Source organism: Somniosus microcephalus, chromosome 6 (genome assembly GCF_052327205.1).
Source record: "Somniosus microcephalus isolate GS21.2 chromosome 6, FLI_Smic_1.0, whole genome shotgun sequence".
NCBI lineage: Eukaryota > Metazoa > Chordata > Chondrichthyes > Squaliformes > Somniosidae > Somniosus > Somniosus microcephalus.
The window spans coordinates 118,850,781-118,864,232 of record NC_140992.1 but is presented as its reverse complement, the minus strand read 5'-3'; the positions used below and the strand labels follow the sequence as shown (position 1 = coordinate 118,864,232).

General features: G+C 52.4%; 1 pseudogene; it reads right to left on the bottom strand.

Moving 5' to 3' along the window:
• Positions 1-1,059: 1,059 nt before the first annotated feature.
• LOC147116040 (alpha-1,4-N-acetylglucosaminyltransferase pseudogene) lies at positions 1,060-1,806 on the bottom strand (annotated as a pseudogene).
• Positions 1,807-13,452: the final 11,646 nt, after the last annotated feature.

The window sequence follows — 13,452 nt, the reverse complement described above, 5'->3', positions numbered from 1 at the left end:
TTTCATTTAATCAGGATTTCTTTTATTTTTATTCTACTAAATCCTAGCTTGAATTACGTAGCCTTGGTTACTGAATCTCTATCATGAGCACCTTCCTGAATGTGTGGTTGGGAATTCCTTCCTGTGTCATCAAAACAAACTCAGATGATGATATATTTTGATGTTCTTCCAGATACAGAAAAGGTCAACCTTGGTGATTTGACAAAAAGCGCTAAAATAACAACAGAACCTAGTGAACTGCAGAGCAGTAAAACTCCAGGATGACTAAATGCCCCCAAATCCCGCTCCCTGATGCTCCTGAAGGTGTCCCGTCACCACATCTTCACTTTAATCAAGAGCGTGTGTAAAGAGCTGGTGCTTTCCTTCTCTCCACTAAATTGACTGTGGAGTAGCTGCCAGCAGGTACATGAACGAATTGCTCTTATTGTCAAGATACACTCCCCTCAGCAGCATTACTTGGTATTAGACGCTAAACTAAAATGCCAGCAAGTGAAGCAAAGTGTATCCTGATTGTAAGAGCAGTTGGTTAGGAAACCAGTTATTATAGTGAATGGCTTAGAGATTGCCATTGTACTTAATGGGCTTTTACTCAAATAAGGTTGTGTTTATTTCCTATTTGATATTGTATATAATTTTAAAAATTTGCCAGAAATTTTCTCATGAGCTTTGTTCTCATACACATAAAGGAAGCTGTATTTGGGATTAAAACATGTTTCCATTTTTGGCTCTCGGTATTAGATTAGCATCAAGCATTCCCAGATAAGATTGATACTTTACAAAGTAACAGAACGCCAAAAATATGCCTTAAAAACCCAACTCCAGATGATATAGTTCACAATACAACAGAACCCCAAAAACATGCTGTGGAGATTTTGAAATGCTCCTAAGGAGGCAAATGGCCATTTTCGTGCTGTCTTGGAGACTTTACTAGTTTTAGAGCAAAACTCAGTCCAGCTCCCAGCTGGTGAGAGTTCTGTTGGGCCTAATGAAGGTGTAATGGGTGAAATTTCCAGGTTCTATCCCACATTATGCCCCGCCCACCCACCCCATTTTGGGCAATCCGTCCTCAATGGCCCGCAAAATCTTAACCTCTAAGTGACTGCGAACTATTTTTAGATTGAATTAAATTTCTGTATGTAGTTGGACAATACATCTGAAAGAGATATTCCATTAATGAGCCATTCCAGCAATTACTTTTCTTTTCTTGCTGGAATTCATATAGTTCCAGACATGTGCTCCATATGTACCCGAGAAGAAGCTCTCGATATTCTCCTTTTTCCAGGGAGCATAGTAATTTTCCCAGCTTTGATATGGGATTGGATAGAACCGCCTTGAGACCCAGAAAGAGATGCCATTGCATTCCTTTCCAGCGAAGGAGACTAGGTTATTAGACTTGCACCATCGCGTCAGAACACAGGTTATCAGTTCAGGGCCTTGATGACCCCAAAGGTGTCCAACATAATGGGCCGCAAAATCTTCCATGCAGTCCCACATAAAATGATGGTGACTGTAATGAAATCCCATTGCTCCATTACTGAAATATCCTGATGATTGTACAGAAGTAAAAGTGGCAAATGGCAAAGGCTTCATTGAAATAATTTCGGTATCCAGGTAGATGCCACCGTATTTCCATAGCAGTGCTAACCTGCAGCCGTCAGCAAGCACATGGATTCAAAATCTTTCCAAATCTGGATTTACCTGTAGTATAATGGACAGAGTAAAATGTAAACCATCTTGCTCATTTTCACCATAGTTAAACTTGTTTCTCCTCCAGTCTCTGTGGCTCCTCCATAAGCTAAAGTCCATTCTCGGCCAAGAAACCCAGTTTGCAGGGGCTCCAGGTATCGCCGGAAGACACGCTGCAACCAGGATTGTAAGAGAGTGTTTGAATTGGTTTCCTCCCCAATGATCTCTCCCTGTAGAATTATGGGCATGAAGCTGCACCCTTCCACTACATGGCACCAGATATACTATCTAAAGTGTTGTTAAGGAAGTCTAGAAAGAAAGAACTTGACCATTGAGAGGTGTAATAGATGGGGAAGTAGGAGGCCATGTGTCAGCTGAAAACATTTTGCTTCTCCTGTTATTGTCCCCTTCATTCATTGTCAATGAACCACAACATGAAACCGCCACGCCATAACTGAAATTGACCAGTCAGTTCTACTCACTAGGAAACAATTCTAACCTCTCTTCCTCTTTTCTCCTCCAGATGTGGTGAACAGTGAAGAACTATCTGGGTGCGGCAAAGTAAGCTGAGTCGGCAAAACTCTATTAAGCATGTTTGCCACTTGCAGTGACTTCCCCTCACACACTACCAAAGTGCTGGAATTGCTTACCATCAATGACCAGGAGACAGCACAGGTCCCCTTACTGCTCCCTCAGCATCTAGCTATGCCAGCAAATGTTAGCACGCATCCTCACTCAATCTAAGTGTCCTGAGCCCAGAGACATCCAGAGTTAGACAGTGAAGAAGTGAGGAATACACAAGGTGAAACCATCATCTGCAGAGAGGGGTAGCCCCTCTTTCCAAAGGAGATTGTGCCAGCAGACCCCTGATGGCATCACTATGATTTGTGAATATCTGATGAACCATTATGTTGGAAGGTCCTCCAGAAGCTCACTAATCATAGTATGTCATGCTTTACATGGTACTGCATGAAGGAAGGCATGCCAGGGTCATTGAATGCCAGTCTTGCCTCTTTGACTGCAGCTGGTAAGATGCCAACAACTGTCTCTGTACAGCCTGGCAAACCTACCTGGAAATGATGTGGGGACCAGTCTTCTCAGGGTCCAGGTTAGCAGAGAGGCAAATGACGTTCTGTACCGTCTGCTGTAAGGACACCGGCAGTTGCCATGCTGCAGAGAACTTGTGAATCTGCAGGGAAAGCTGTTGCCTGAAACTTGGCCGCACTTCCTTGCAGTCATGTGCAATATGGTGCTGTGGAGCGGCATAGGGGCAACCTTCCTCGCAGCACCACCTCGACTTCAGCAGGCATCAGTAGTTGAGTTGGGGAATGGGCTACTCTCACTTCTCTACAAACTGATGCCTTTCCCTTCACTTTGGTCTGTCACTTCTTACAACCTGCCCTTTCAGCCTCAGCTGCAAATGGGTTGAGATGCCTTTTAAGGTTTTCCGAAAGGTTTTCACAAAGAGATAGAATGGAACAGAAATGACAGAGATCAGGACAGAAAGATTCTGAGACAGAGAGGTAAGCACAGAAACAGTTACGCTAGTGATACCTTTTACTTTTGTTTGTGAGCAAGGAAATAGAAACATAGAAAGAGATTTATTTTATATATATTTAAAATCTTTATGTCCTGCCACCTGTAAACACTTTTCAGTGTTAATTGTGCTCCTACCTGTTACCTTTGTGCATTAGGGAGTGTGGTAATAGGGTTTTTCCTGTTGAGGCCACTTACCACTTCATCACATTTTCCCTATCACACACCCTCTGTAACCCTGTGCAAACACCAATTCAGATTGTTCCGTCTGAGCAAATGTGTATGTGCAGAGCCCATGTAGACTGTGTTCTGCCCATTGCTATTTGAGAATTGCAGTGGGTCCTATTGCTATCATAGGACCAGGATTTGCATTGTATAGTGAGGCTCCCACCTGTTTTCAGTGGGAACCTTGGCTGCCTATCTAAAGGCCCTGTTCACTATGACAGTGGGCATACTGACAGCAGGGGGATAAGTTCTGCACTCCAATTTTGTGTGTGCTTCCACCCTGTTCCCACTCGTAAATGGTCCGAGATGGGAGTGAGAATGTGGTAAGAAAAGTGCTTCCTGATTTCCTTCCTAAATGGGAAGGCTAAAATTTAAGATTATGTTCTCCATTTCATCACTTTATCTTTTTCATTTCTTCTACATGTGATCCATCCTATTCTGCCCTTGCAGCACGTTCCTATGCAGAGCTAGACAGGTAGCTAACAACTTGATATCTTCCCATAAAAATCACAAGGCTTGACTTTTCTTGTAAACTTTACTGAAAGATTCTTATTGTAAAACTGAAATACAATACAGAAGTGGAAGCATACATTAGTACACAAGCACATAACTGATATGCATACACAAACTTAGGTAAGCATGAGCAACACAGTACATTTGGCATGTAACTTACCAAAACACGTGAAAACACAGCTTACTGTGAATATACATTTAGCAAACTGAAAGGCATTCTCTTACATTCACTTTAAATTAGCCCTGTACATAGTGCATCAAAATACAAAGTTAACCAGCTAGACACAGAGAGCGAGCAATTCACGGCTAGTTGTGTAGGTTTGCTTACAGAGAAAGGTTACAAACTAAACATTTTCTTCAAAATATAGTGGACACTAATCATCTATAACATTCTCAAGTACTTACAGACAAATAGTGTCCAAGGCCGAAGCGTAACAAGAAAATAACTTCCCAGACCATGTGTTGAGCTGCAGGTCTTGTGATATACAGCAATTTACTTTACAGCACTTACTTTATGGCACTTTACTGCGCTTTACGGCACTTGCTAGATACCAAATATCCACTAGGTGGCAGCACACAATGGGAATCGACCCAAATTAATTAAACCCCTGGATTAACTTGAAAACTAACATAAATTCCTAAAGGAAGGCAGCACACATCCCCTGCCCCCTTTCCTTTGCTCTGTTTCTTTTAAGCTGTTTATCTGTAGTGCCTTCCAGCTCGCACAGAATGTTAGCCTGAAACAGTGAATTTTCCTTGCTCCATAGAAGCGGCCTGACCTGAATTATTAGATTCAGCCCACTTGTGGAACAGAGACTTAAACCAACTAGAAAACTTGAAGTTCCCCATGTTGGCATATTTTGTTTTTTTTACTTAACAATCCATATTACATCAAATCTGAACATTTCAGGGCCAGTGCGATCTTTTGCTTTATAACTGGTAGCAGGAAAATGAACTGGTACAGAAAGCCTCTCTGCACATGAACACATCATGTCACATATCCTACCAAAGCCACAGTGAAAACAAATGACTACTGACTGTGGCTGGAGCCTCTTCAAATGACACATCATTTTACTGAAAAATTTAGCTTTGTTTGATCCAGCCATGTGAAAATTATTACAGATAAATCCATTTATCCCTCAACCAACATAACAAAAACAGATTATCTGGTCATTATCACATTGCTGTTTGTGTGAGCTTGCTGTGCGCAAATTGGCTGCCACGTTTCCCACATTACAACAGTGACTACACTTCAAAAGTACTTCATTGACTGTAAACAGCTTTGAGGCGTCTGGTGGTCGTGAGAGGCGCTTTATAAATGCAAATCTTTCTTTCTTTATTGCATTTCCCCAATTTCTACAATGCGATAATGATGAACCAGTTGGAAAGGTGTGTCTTTTCAATTCCTTGTTGCTTCTGGGGAGAGGCTGCTCGCATTCTCATCCCAGTGCTGTGCATCAAGAATGAGTGTTTCCAACCCAACCGGTTTGACAATGATGGCTCTTCCCACCCATTTTATTCACAATGGTGAAACTGCTTTACAGAGTGGTTCAAATTTATATTAAAGAACTGTTGGCAGAGACTGTGTCACCCAGTGCTCTCTTCGCACGCACCCCGACTCGTGGATCGCGATGCTGGGGACGCCGAGCGGAGGCAGAGTGGAGGCGAGCGGATCATGTGCGAGGTCTCTGTCAGCCCTCCGTGCTCTCAATCACCGCCCCCTCTCCCTCGGAGTTCTCTCTCTCCCCCCACCCCGAGCTCTCTCACACCCCACCCCGAGCTCTCTCTCCCCCGCCCCCGAGCTCTCTCTCACACCCCACCCCGAGCTCTCTCTCCCCCCCGCCCCGAGCCCTCTCCCCCCGCCCCGAGCTCTCTCTCTCCCCCGCCCCGAGCTCTCTCCCCCCCTGGAGTTCTCTCTCTCGCCCCACCCCGAGCTCTCTCCCCCACCCCGAGCTCTCTCTCCCCTGGAGTTCTCTCTCTCGCCCCACCCCGAGCTCTCTCTCACCGCCCTGAGCTCTCTCTCCCCCCGCCCCGAGCTCTCTCTCCCCCGAAGTTCTCTCTCTCGCCCCACCACGAGCTCTCTCCCCCACCCCGAGCTCTCTCTCCCCCCGCCCCGAGCTCTCTCTCCCCCCACCCCGAGCTCTCACTCCCCCCAGCCCAAGCTCTCTCTCTCCCCGCCCCGAGCTCTCTCTCCCCCCACCCCGAGCTCTCTCTCCCCCCACCCCGAGCTCTCTCTCCCCCCAGCCCAAGCTCTCTCTCCAACCCGAGCTACCTCTCTCCCTGCGCTCTCTCTCCCCACTCCTATAGCTCTCTCTCCCCCCTCCCGAGCTCTCTCTCCCTCCACCCCGAGCCCTCTCTCCCCTCACCCAAGCTCTCTCCCCCCGCCCCGAGCTCTCTCTCCCCCACCCGAGCTACCTCTCTCCCTGCGCTCTCTCCCCCCTCCCCGAGCTCTCTCTCCCCCCTCCCCGAGCTCTCTCTCCCCCCTTCCCGAGCTTTCTCTCCCCCCGCCCCGAGCTCTCTCTCCCCCCACCCAGAGCTCTCCCGCCCACCGCCAGCTCTATCTCCCCCCTCTCCCCCGGAGTTCACTCTCTCTCCCTCCTCCCTCTCTCTCTCTCCCCATCCCGCCCTCTCCCTCCCCCTCCCTCTCTCTGCCCCACTCACTCTCTCTCTACCCCCCTCTCTCACTCCCCGCCTCCCTATCTCTCCCCCTCCCTCTTTCCTTCCCTCCCTCGCTCATTACCTCCCTCTCCTCACCGTCTCTCTCTTCTCCCTCTCTCTCTCTCCCCCCTTCCCTCTCTCTCCACCTCTTCCCTCTCTCTCTCCCCCTCTTCTCTCTCTTTCTCTCCCTTTCCCTCTCCTCTCTCTCCATTCTCCCTCCTCCCCCTCGTTTTCTCCCCTATCTCTTTCTCTCTCTCTCTTTCTCTCCCCTCTCTTTATCCCCCTCTCTCTTTCTCTCTCTCTCTTTCTCCACCCTCTCTTTCACTCTTTCTCCCCCTCTCTCTCTCTGTCTCTATCTGCCCCCACACTCTCATTCTCCCCCTTCTCTTTCTCTCCCTCTCTCCACCCCTGTCCCTCTCTCGCCCCTCTCTCTCCCTCCCTCTCACTCTCCCCTCCCTCTCTCTCTCCCCTCCTCTCTCTCCCACTCTCTCTCTCCCTCCCTCTCTCTCCCCCCTCCTCCTCTATCTGTCGCCCTCTCTCTCTCCATCCCTCTCTCTCTCCCTGCTCCTCTCCCCCTCCCGCTCTCTCTCTCCCCCTGCCCCCTCTCTCTCCCCCTCCCCCCTCTCTCTCTCCCCCTCCCCCTCTCTCTCTCCCTCTCCCCCTCTCTCTCCCCTCCCTCTCTCTCTCTCCCCATTCCTCTCTCTCTCCCCGCTCCCTCTCCCCCCTCCCTCTCTGTCGCTCCCCCTCCCTCTCTCTCTCTCCCTCCCTCTCCCCAACTCCATCCTCTCTCTCTCTCCCCTCTCTCTCCCCACTCCCACTGTCTCCCCCTCCCTCTCTCTCTCCCCTCCTCTCTCTCCCCCTCACTCTCCCCCTCACTCTCTCTCCCCCCTCCTCCTCTATCTGTCCCCCTCTCTTTCTCCATCCCTCTCCCTCTCCCCCTCCCGCTCTCTCTCTCCCCCTGCCCCCTCTCTCTCCCCCCCACTCTCTTCCCCTCCCTCTCTCTCTCTCCCTCCCCCTCCCTGTCCCCTCCCTCTCTCTCTCTCCCCCTTCCCTCTCTCTCTCTCCCCGCTCCCTCTCCCCCTCCCTCTCTGTCGCTCCCCCTCCCACTCTTTCTCTCCCTCCCCTCTCCCCAACTCCATCCTCTCTCTCTCCTCCCTCTCTCTCCCCACTCCCTCTCCTCCCCCTCCTCTCTCTCTCCCGCCCTCACTCTTTCTCCCCCACCACCCTCTCTCTCTGTCTCTGACTCCCCCTCCCCCTCTCGCTCCCTTACACCCTCTCTCCCTCCCTCCCTTGCTCCCCACTCCCTGTCTCTCTCCCCTCCTCCCTCCCTCCCCCTCCCTCTATCACTCTCTCTCCCCACTTCCCTCTCCACCCTCTCTCTCTCCACCCCTCCCTGTCTCTCTCTCCCCCCTCCCTCTGCACCCCTCTCCCCCCTCCCTACCACTCCCCTCTCCCCCCTCCCTACCACTCCCCCTCCCTCTCTCTCTCTACCCCCTCCCTCTCTCTCTGTCCCCCTGCCCCCTCTCTCCCCCCTCCCCCTCTCACTTTCCCCCTCCCCCTCTCTCTCCCCCTCCCTCTCTCTCTCTCTCCCCTTCCCTCCCTCTCCCCCCGCTCCCTCTCCCCTTCCCTCCCTCTCCCCCCGCTCCCTCTCCCCCTCCCTCTCTCTCGCTCCCCCTCCCTCTCTCTGTCTCCCCTCCCTCTCTCCAACTCCATCCTCTCTCTCTCCCCCTCCCTCTCTCTCCCCCTCCCTCTCTCTCTCCCTCCCTCTCACTCCCCCTCCCTCTCTCTCCCCTTCACTCTCTCTCTCCCCCGCTCTCTCTCCCCCCTCCCTCTCTCTCGTCCACCTCCCTCTCTCTCTCTCCCCCTCCCTCTCTTCAACTCCATCCTCTCTCTCTCCCCTCTCTCTCTCCCCCTCCCTCTCTCCCCCACTTCCCTCTCTCTCTGTCTCTGACTTCCCCCCCTCTCTCTCCCCTCCTCCCTCCCTCCCCCCACCCTCTATCACACTCTCTCCCCATTCCCTCCTCCCTCTCTGTCTCCACCCCTCCCTGTCTCTCTCTCCCCCTCCCTCTGCACCCCTCTCCCCTCTGCACCCCTCTCCCCCTCCCTACCACTCCGCCTCCCTCTCTCTCTCTCCCCCTCCCTCTCTCGCTCCCCCCCCCCTCTCTCGCTCCCCCTACCTCCCTCTCTCCCCTAACTCCCTCTCACTCTCCCTCCCGCCCTCTCCCCCCCTCTCCCCCCTCTCTTTCCCCCTCCCTCACTCTCTCTCCCCCCTCCTTCCCTCTCTCCCCTCCCTCTCTCTCTTACCCCCTCTCTCCCTCTCCTCCCTCCCTCTCACCCCCTCACTCCCTCTTCCCCCCTCACTCCCACTCTCCCCTTCCCCCCTCACTCCCACTTTCCCCTCCTCCCTCTCCCCCCCTCACTCCCACTCCCTCCCTCCCTCTCCCCCTCCCTCCCTCCCTCTCTCCCTCCCTCCCTCTCTCCACCACTCTCGCTCACCCCCTCCCTCCCCTCCCCCTCTCTCCCCCCTCACATCCCACTCTCTCCCCTCCCTCCCTCACTCCCTCCCCTCCCCACCCTCCCTCTCCCCCTCCCTTCCCTCTCTCCCCCTCCCCTCCCTCTTTCTCCCCCTCCCTTCCCTCTCTCCCCTCCCCTCCCTCTTTCTCCCCCCTCCCTCTTTCTCCCCTCCCTTCCCTCTCTCTCCCCCCTCTCCCTACCCTCCCCTCCCTGTCTCCTCCACCCCTCTGTCTCTCTCCCCCTCCCTTCCCTCTCTCTCACCCCTCCTTCCCTCTCTCTCCCCCTCCCCTCCCTCTCTCTCACCCCTCCCTTCCCTCTCTCTCACCCCTCCCTTCCCTCTCTCTCACCCCTCCCTTCCCTCTCTCTCACCCCTCCCTTCCCTCTCTCTCCCCCTCCCCTCCGTCTCTCTTCCCCTCCCTCTCTCCCTCTCCCCCTCCATCTATCTCACCCCCACACATCCCCCCTCTTTCTCCCCCTCCCTCTCTCTCCCCATCCCTCTCACTCTCTCCCCCTCCCTCTCTCTGCCCCACTCGCTCTCTCTCTAACCCCTCCCTCTCTCTCTCCCACTCGCTCCCTCTCCCGCTCTTCCCTCTCTCCCTCCGCCACTTCCTTCTCTCTCTCTCTCTCTCCCCCCTCTTCTCTCTCTTTCTCTCCCTTTCCCTCTCTCTCTCCATTCTCGCTTTCTCCCCCCTCTCTTTCTCTCTTTCTCACCCCTCTCTTTACCCCCTCTCTCTTTCTCTCTCTCTCTTTCTCCACCCTCTCTCTATCTCTATCTGCCCCCTCACTCCCATTCTCCCCCCTCTCTTTCTCTTTCTCTCCCTCTGTCCAACCCTGTCCCCCTCTCTCCCCCTCTATCTCCCCCTCTCTCTCCCCCTCCCGCTCTCCCCTCTCTCTCTCTTTCGCCTCCTCTCTCTCCCCCTCTCTTCATCCCCTCTCTCACCCCTCCCTCTCTCTACCCCCTCCTCCTCTATCTCTCCCCTCCCCTCTCTCTCTCCCCCTACTTCTCTCTCCCCATCCCTCCTTCTCTCCCCTCCCACTCTCTCTCCCCTGCCATCCCTCTCACCCCCCCTCCCTCTCTCCCCTTCCCTCTCTCCCTCTCCCCCTCCCCCTCTCCCCCTCCCCCTCTCCCCCTCCCTCCCTCTCCCTCCCTCCCTCCATCCTTTTCTCCCCTCCTCTTCTCCCTCTCCCACTTCCCTCCCTCTCCTCCTCCCCTCCCCTTCTCCCTGTTCCACTTCCCTCCCTCTCCTCCTCCCCTCCCCTTCTCCCTGTTCCACTTCCCTCCCTCTCCTCCCACTCTCTCCCCCTCCCTTCCCTCTCCCTCCCCCCACTCTCCAACCCACCCCCCCCTCTCCCGTCCCCCTCCCCTCCCTCTCTCTCCTCCTCACCTCTGTCTCTCTCCCCCTCCTTTCCCTCTCTCCCCCTCCCCTCCCTGTTTCCCCGCTTCCCCTCCGTCTCTCGTGCCGTCCCCTCCCTATCACCCCTCCCCTCCCTCTCTCTCACCCCTCTCCTCCCTCCCTCTTCCCCCTCCCCTCCCTCTCTCTCCCCTCCCCTCCCTCTCTCTCCCCTCCCCTCCCTCTCTCTCCCCTCTCTACCTCTCTCTCCTCACCCCTCTCTCTCTCTCCGCCTCCCTCTCTCCCTCTCCCCCTCCATCTATCTCGCCCCCAAAATACTCCCTCTCTCTCTACCCCCACCCTCTCTCTCTCCCCTCCCTCTCTCTAACTCCCCCCACTCTCACTCCCTTCTCCCTCTCTCTCCCTCTACCTCCCTCTCCCCCTCCCTCCCTCTCTCTCCCTCCCTCTCCTCCTCCATCCCTCTCTCTCCCTCCCTCTCCACACCCTTTCTCTCTTTCCCCCTCTCTCCCTCTCCCCCTCTTCCCTCTCTCTCTCCCCTTCTTCTCTCTCTTTCTCTCCCATTCCCTCTCCTCTCTCTCCGTTCTCCCTCCCTCCCCCTCGCTTTCTCCCCCTCTCTCTTTCTCTCTCTCTTTCTCTCCCCTCTCTTTATCCCCCTCTCTCTTTCTCGCTCTCTCTTTTGCCACCCTCTCTCTATATCTCTACCTGCCCCCTCACATTCATTCTCCCCCTCTCTTTCTCTTTCTCTCCCTCTGTCAACCCCTGTCCCTCTCTCTCCCTCTCTCTCCCCCCTCCCTCTCTCCCCCCTCCCTCTCTCCCCCCTCCCTCTCTCTTTCCCTTCCTCTCTCTCCCCCTCTCTCTTCATCCCCTCTCTCTCCCCTCCCTCTCTCTCTCCCTCCTCCTCTATCAATTCAATTCAATTCAAATCACTTTATTGGCTTGACAAGGTACATCTTATGTTACCAAAGCATCGAAAAACATTTATGGTAGAACACATAAACGCAGGTCTATCCATACAGTGTATAAACAGATATATCCCTGAGTGTATAAATATACATTCATATAATTTGTATATACTCTTTTCTTAGATTAAATGGTTGTCCCTCTGTTTATGGCAAGCTGTAACACAGTGTGCTGCTAAGGTTACCCAATTTCTCTGTTCCCCTTGTCGGTATGGGAGTATTTGGTCGTCATTCAAGTTTCTGAATTCAGGGCATATTTTTGTGAATTTTGGGTAGAAATTCTCCCTTATGCCCTGATATTTTCTACAAGCTGTGAAGAAGTGCATCTCTGTCTCCAAGACTCCCTGACTGCAGTGAGAGCATATCCTGTCCTCTCTTGGTAGACGGGTCTGCCTGTGTCTGCATTTTTCGATGGCCAGGCTATGTTCACTAAGTCTGTACATTGTCAAGGTTTTTCTTAATTTGCTATCCTTTACCGTGGTCAGGTAATCAGCCATGTTGTATTGTCTGTTTAGGGCCAAGTAGCAATTGAGTTTGTTTTTGGTTTTTGTTGTTTCTGCCCAATATGAGAAATATTTTTCCTTTTCCTTAGTGACGATTGTGTTGGGTCGAATTCTCTGTGTTACGATGTCACTGTCCTGGGGCTGGTTATTGTTAGTAGTGTTAGTAGTTGTTGTGTATGTAATATGTGTGCTACTTTGAACCTATGGACAGGACTGCACTACTTGTTGGGCGTAGTGATACGCAGTACCACTCCTGGCCATAGGGGTATAAATAGTACTGTGGGTACTGATCCCCCTCAGTTCCCGCCTGTGGGCATGAAGTAAAGACCTATGTGCAGTCCCTACCTCCAACCAGTAAAGGCCTGTTTGAGTTATACGTTTAAGTCTTTGTGTTAATTGTTCAATACAATACACATACTTAACACTGGCGACGAGTCAGGCTCTTACCCTGCGGCAGTTATTCCAGGCGGCTTCGTCCAAAGACAGGACGTTGAAGAGAGGTTTCAATCCTCAACACCCCACTCAAAACTGAAGGGCAGCAGAAATCCTGACAGCTTCCAGCGACTGGAAGAGACAGGCATTAGGACCCTGAAGCCTCCATCAGCTTGTGAACCGGAGTAAAGACAGGACTGGGGAAGAGAGAGAGGTAGGGCGATAGCGATCGGCAGATAAGGGCCGGGCCGCTTTGAAGTGAGGGGCGCAGCCGGGCCAGCGATCGGGACCAAAGATAAGAGCCGCACTCGGACTGAAAGGCGCGGCGGCTGCAGAAGCTCAAGGTGCGAGAGTCGCGGTGCACAGCGCGGGCTATCGATCGCGGCGAAGATAAGGGCCGCACTCGAGGGCTGAAGGGAGACGGCGTCGGGGGACGGGTGAAGACCGCCAAGCGCGGGAAACCGCCATTTTGTGGGCGGAGGACGACGGCAAGAGCGGGAAGCCGCCATCTTTGATAACAAGTAAAGAAAATAAAATCTGAGAAATTGCAAATCTACAATGCCTAAACACGGGAATATTAGCACCTTTGATAGTGACCTCGAAGATTGGGCCATATATGTTGAAAGAGTAAAAAATTATTGTAAGGCCAATAAAATTCGTGACCAAGATAAAGCTCTAACATTATTAAATTTAATGGGTGCGAAGACGTACGGGCAATTGAAACACCTGTTATCACCAGATGAACCGGCGGATAAGACGTTCGATGAGATTGTTACTGTCCTGAAAGATCATCTAAACCCCACGCCGCTGATGCTAGCGGAACGATTTAAATTTTACGACAGAAGGCAGCTACAGCATGAAAGCAATGCTGAATATTTGCTGGAATTGCGTAAATTAGCGAAATATTGCCAGTTTGGAACGGGATTGACAGATGCACTACGAGACAAATTTGTGTGTGGTTTATTTAAACAGGATACACAAAAGCGACTGCTCAAGGAGAATGAGCTGACGCTTGAGAAGGCGGTCACTATGGCAGCAGCACACGAAGCCGCAGCGAGAGGCACGGCAGTAATG